The 6291-nt window shown below is 33.8% G+C and overlaps 1 protein-coding gene across 8 annotated transcripts in view; it reads right to left on the minus strand.

The window, feature by feature from the left end:
• LOC144958378 (semaphorin-5A-like) overlaps positions 1-6291 on the minus strand; it is a 272714-nt gene that overhangs the window by 232232 nt on the left and 34191 nt on the right. For 3 of the 8 annotated variants that reach the window (XM_078890352.1, XM_078890353.1, XM_078890354.1), the window contains exon 3: positions 1888-2111. The exons of 4 other annotated variants lie outside the window; for them this stretch is intronic. The gene's annotated coding sequence lies outside the window, so the exon portion shown is untranslated. Of the gene's footprint in view, positions 1-1634; positions 2112-6291 lie in introns of all 8 variants that reach the window. One more of the 8 variants, XM_078890355.1, reaches the window with a different exon arrangement.

Raw genomic sequence — 6291 nt, forward strand, 5'->3', positions numbered from 1 at the left:
CCACAAAAGAAAACAAATCATGAGTTGTATTCAATAGTTCAAAAAATGGGATCACTTGTTTCCTTGAGCACTACTAACGACAACTCATTAGCCGTTGTACATACATTTAAAAAATGACGTCAAAATACAAGTCCCATTGGGTTTCAGTGTCAGGCTATAAGTTAACGAAGGCTACGGTCCGAGTATAGATAGTATGCGCTTGTCTAAGAAGCTCACAACATTGCATTCCGGAAGTACAACGGACCAAAATTATGTGTAACCATGAACGTTTATAGTCTGGTTAATACAGTTTAGTGAGAATTACTCATAAACGCGGATGGCAAAAACAATTACAAAGACCCGAGTGACGTCATCTTCATACTATCTATTCGTTTCAAATTGAGTCGATGCTCGATTCAAACAACAGTCGATCTGGTCCCGAAGGAGTCGATTTTGGATTCATCGGATTGTTCATACGAGTAGAAACACGAGATAATAGACTTCAACAGTCGTGACGTCACTCCCCTCGTAATGACGCATAGTATAACTTAGTAACTGGTTCTACACTATCGGAACGATGGAGGACGCCCTTATGAAATACTTCTCCGACGAGCATAAAAGTGTATCCAGAGGAGAAAAACATTATAAATCTGATTATGTTTTGACTTTTATACATTCTGATCACATGACATGTGAAAGAAGTTCTAACCAGCATGAAGAATAAAAAGTACGGATTTTCTGTGTTTAGAACCAAGCTGCTTGTTGCTAGGCGGACGTGACATCAGAGTATTGAATCCAATTTTAGTTAGTCAGTAGGTATCCCGCTATTAATTCTGTTAATCACAGAAGTTGGCGTATTTAGAACTTGGAATCAGGTGGGTGTGAGTTAAAGGAGATGACAGCAATAATGACGTTTTTCGGTTGATTGATGGGTTTTTCAAAATTGTGTGAGGAGATGGGCGATGGGTGGCACCAGCATCTCATAGCTATAACAACTGGAGTACACTAACAGAACATCTTTTATCAATTTTGACCAGAAAAACCTATACTATTATAATTTCCTCATTTCTATGGATACTAGAGCATTTATACTATAGCTTTTATATAGCTCAATATTCACTAAAAGTGCTCAAAGCGCTTTACAGGGGTTCCTAGCCAACAGCAACACTTAACATGTATCTAGTACGAGACATGACGCCTGGTATGCGATATTACATAGTTTTTCGACAAAGACAACGCTGTTATGGCTTGACTAATTTCACACCTGAGAACGGTGAGAAAATGTGAGTAAAGAGCCTTTTCAAATGACTAAACTATGCACCGCTTTAGGCGAGACTTGAACCCAGGATCATCCGATCCGAAGTCGAGTGTCATATTACAAGATATTATATTGTTTTATAAAACACGTCAGAGTTAGAAGAATGTTGTTTGCAACGTGACGAATGTGCCGAAGTTCTGACGATTGGTAAGAAGAGAGTTAAAGAGCAAATCTTAATTTTTGACTATGTGAAAGTATGCAAAAAATAAATCACACTACAGACTTGGCTACCATTCCAAAAACAATCGTAGAAATACGAAATCTTGGAACCAGTTTCAATACTTCATGAGCATCTTTTTAAGTCATAGAATCTGATTACAAATGAAATACTACATACTTTAAAAGATTTTGGAGTGTAGTTTTAAATCGTGTGAGGGTATATTGTTGATTTTTAAAGGAAATTATAGCGACTACAGTTTTTATATCCTCAAAATTACGATTTTTATTTTTATTTTTAAGTAAACAGGTCTGAGGCTATCAATTTGGAAATCCAAATTTTGACTGGAAAATCCCAAAACACAAGAATCCATTCGTCGTTTTTAAAAGAAATTCTAGAGACACATGGACCATTTTCCCGAAGAGGGCCTCACAATCAATGATTATTAGCCAGCGAGTTTGTTGTCAAAATAGATGAAGATACATTCATAGTTGAGTCTCGAGACGGGGCAGTGGAGCACCAGTTGCGATGGCTTTTGATGGGCTGTTCTGTTGTAGTGTGTGTCCTAGGGAGCAAGATAAATGGCGTTTGTTCCAGATTCAAGTTTAAAGAGATTGTAGCTGAAGATGACGTCATTGACGAGCTGAAGTCTATGATCTGAAAAAAGGAAGAAAAAAAAAAAAGAAACTAAATTAACGAGTTAGAATAATATTTAATTTTTGACCCGACATCTCAAAGCGGGATTGTGTCGGGATGAACTAGACACTGGAATAAATTTGGAAACCTCATAAATGAAACACTAACAGGCAAATGGAACTGTATGAAATGGAATAAAATTATATGGTACCATAATATGACCTGTTTGGGATATAAATGGAATAGTGTGAAGCAATTGAGCATGGTAAATCTGCGCAAATTCTCTATATGAATTTTCATGTATATTTATCTATTAATTTTATCTGCTTAAGTACGTTGGAAACATTTCTTTTTTTTATTTGATGTCATGTCGTGCTCTCTATATTGTTTTGTGTTGATGTAATTTATAGCGCCAAGAGCCTCGTGCGCTCTATATGAGTCTATTATTATTATTATTATTATTATTATTATTATTATTATTATTATTATTATTATTATTATTATTATTATTATTATTATCATTATTATTATTATCATCATTACATTAATCAATGACTACGTAGTTTCAAGAAGTCTTAAAATATGCGAGACTTGTATCTTTATGTTGTATGATTTATGTGATTAATATATTTTGTTTACTAATAGTATCTAGAATTCATCAAGCCATTTGAAAATTTGTGTTAAAGTATGTGTGTTGTCCCCCCATCATTGATTTAACTGTGTTGGAAACAACAGTGCGAACAAATAGTCGATGACAAATAAGATGAGCTGGTGACTTTCAACCCTGAAAAGTCACATTGTCATCACGCAGAGAAAACTGTTTTGTACAGCAAAATATGAGAGTCCTTGGGCATTAGGGAGCCATAATAATATCTCATCAAGTTGATACAGAAGCTATAGATAGTTCGAAGGTGACGTCACTCATGACTTGTTATTGTCTTTTGCCATCCGCGTTTATGAGTAATTCTCACTAAACTGTATTTACCAGACTATAAACGTTCATGGTTGTACAGATTTGTGTGTTGGTCAGTTATACTTCCGGATGACAATATTGTGAGTGTCTTAGCCAAGCGCATAATATCAATAACTTGCTTCTTTTGGACATATCAAGAAACATGATACATAACTGGGTCTCTAAAAGATTACTCTTTTTCGTCAACTAAGGTGCGGGGGAGGGGGGGGGGGGTGTTTGGTAAGAAAGAGGATCATTACATTAATGATATCATTATCTAACACACAAGAATTAATAATCTGTTGACATACACACACTTTACAAAACTACAACCAATTTCTGGCACAACAGCTTTTCAACATTTTGGTCAGAAATCTTTTCCTTCAAATATTCAAGTAAAAATCAACCTTAATGTTTTCATTGTAGTAGTTATTGTGGTAGTCTTAATCATACAAACAAAAAGGTGACAATGGAAAGGCTTCGGATAGACACAGTACATCAATGGACGTTTCAGTTGCAGAATCTTCATCAGCGAAACAATAACCAAAGGAACGCTGAAATTGAGTATATTATTATTATTATTATTATTATTATTATTATTATTATTATTATTATTATTATTATTATTATTATTATTATTACTGTAACGTGCTTTGAACAAAGATAACACGGGTTATATAATTTCTCGCTACATTTTTTTTTTTCGGCTTATTGTTTTGTTGACGAATGTTTGCATCCGAATCGCCCATTTTTTGAATCTATCCGGAACATTTCCATTTTCAAATTTTCGTCAGTATATTTAGGATCCCAGGCTTCAGGATGCCACCCCCCCCCCCCCCCACACACACACACCCACCTCCATAGCTCACAACTTTTCCTATCCCAAACATGGGACTTCATTTAATAAATTCAAAAGTCTCGATCAAGACAGAGACGTTTTGACAAATCAAGGTGCCATTGTAATCGATTTTTTTAAAATTTTGAAGTAGAATTTTTTTGGGCTATTTTTTTTTAAAAGGCATTCTATCAGAAAAAAAGATCTCTGTCTCATTATTATAATGTTATTTGCCCGTCACCCGGCTCCATTTCATGGACCACACGGAGCCGATACACTCTTATGCCTGTCCTATTATTAAATCACTATTATTCACCCGTCACCCGGGAATTAAATATTGTATTATGGAAAGTTATGTATGCTCATGAACTCTTTTAAGTGCTTGTTCAGGAACCATCGACACAATAAAAGTAAACACAGAAAACACATTGGCCTGTATTTATTATATATTATATTATAGTCCGTCGTTGTGCAAATTCATTTTAAGCACGACAACACATCTACGGGATCGGATCGGATCGAGTCGTCATCTTCAGTTTTGAAAAGGGACTAATTTACGTGGATAATGAAATGTCAACGTTTTGCTTTAGACACGACACGTGCACTGGGGGAATGTCAATTTAACCTGGAACACTACTCATGTACGCAACAAACTAGTGTCAAAGTTCGCTTTAAAACAATTCAAGTACACACCAATGACCAAATCTAACTTTGAACACGATTCACGTATGCTAAAAATGTTTAACTTTGTTTTGTTATTTTATTAAAAAGCTCAAGTTTCTTTTTATTATTTAAAAAAAAATAAAACTCGTGTTCATAGCTAATGTTAAACTTAGCTTTGAATACAACCCGGTGTGTGCGACTTAACATGTCAAATTTTGCTTAAATGCATGTATCTAAGGTTAATTTCAGCTTTGAACACGACTTACGTACGCAACTAATGTCAATTTAGCTTTGACTGTAACTCGTGTAGGCGACTTATTATGTCATGTGTTGCAAACGCCGCGTGTTAGCAGTTAGAATAAATTTTAGCTTTTAATACGATTCATATAGGAGACTAATATCAAATTTAGCTTTGAACACGACTAAATAGTTATGCAACTTAAGTCAGAATTCGCTTAGAATACGATTGATATACGCAACTTTTGTCAAATTTATCTTTGAACGCAATGGTTTACTCCGATTAAATATGAAGTCTTTGGTTCTGTTTAAGTTTAACTTAATATTTTGATATTTTACAACCTGCATGTTGAATTTCGAAGCTTTCATTGTTCTATTGCTGGACTATATGCTTGATGTACAAGAGTAGTTTTCACCAGAAACATTGTAGTTTCAAAATAATGATTGAATGGACGGCAGTCTCGTATTTAACACATTTAACTTGAATGTTAACATACCAGTTACCGACGCAGACAAAGACTAAAACTCTTTAAAAAGTTAAATGGCATAGACAAATTGTAAAACATATAATTACAATATCAAACCAAAAAATATACGATAATGATAATAATAATAATAATAATAATAATAATAATAATAATAATAATAATAATAATAATAATAATAATAATAATAATAATAATAATATAATAATAATAATAATAATAATAATAATAATAATAATAATAACAATAATAACGATAATGATAATAAAATAATAATAATAATAATAATAACAATAATAATAATAATAATAATAATAATAATAATAATAATAATAATAATAATAATAATAATAATAATAATAGTAAGAAGAAGAAGAAGAAGAAGAAGAAGAAGAAGAAGAAGAAGAAGAAGAACAACAACAACAACAACAACAACAACAACAACAACAACAACAACAACAACAATAACAACAACAATAACAACATTGATAATAATTCAAGGTGAAATTACATGGGTTTATAGTTAAGTAGTCGAGTGTCTATTCGCTCTCAACAACCAATATTGACTCGGTGACGTATTGAACTCGTGTTGACCTTTGAGGTGACGGTGACGAATGACGAAGCGACGACGTACGAATGGCGGACGCTGTCGAGATCAGAACGCGTTTGAAATTGAACGGCAAAGGACTTAGCTGTTCGATTAGGGAAATGCCATTTTCAAGTGGCGTGCGGCTGGCCCTATGTTTGGATAGACTGTTGTGGTAAGGAATTAATAAGGTGTGTGATAATGACAAAACTGTCAATGGGTTGTTGTGGTTGTGGTCGTGCAAGGCAAGTGAAAGGGTAATCTGGTAAAGAGGCGTATATATAGGACCGTACGGTCATATCCGGAGGCACCTTTTGGTGTAAAGCGATTTATGGATTTGTTATTATGGTAGAATGTAAAAAGATTTTTTTTTTTTTTTTTTTTGTAATCAGAAAAAGTAGATGTGTATCAATCAGTGGTGCCCGGACTCAGCCGGAGTTTTG

The sequence above is a fragment of the Berghia stephanieae genome, chromosome 12 (genome assembly GCF_034508935.2).
Source record: "Berghia stephanieae isolate SIO BIC M18660-M18661 chromosome 12, UCSD_Bste_1.3, whole genome shotgun sequence".
Taxonomy (NCBI): Eukaryota; Metazoa; Mollusca; class Gastropoda; order Nudibranchia; family Aeolidiidae; genus Berghia; species Berghia stephanieae.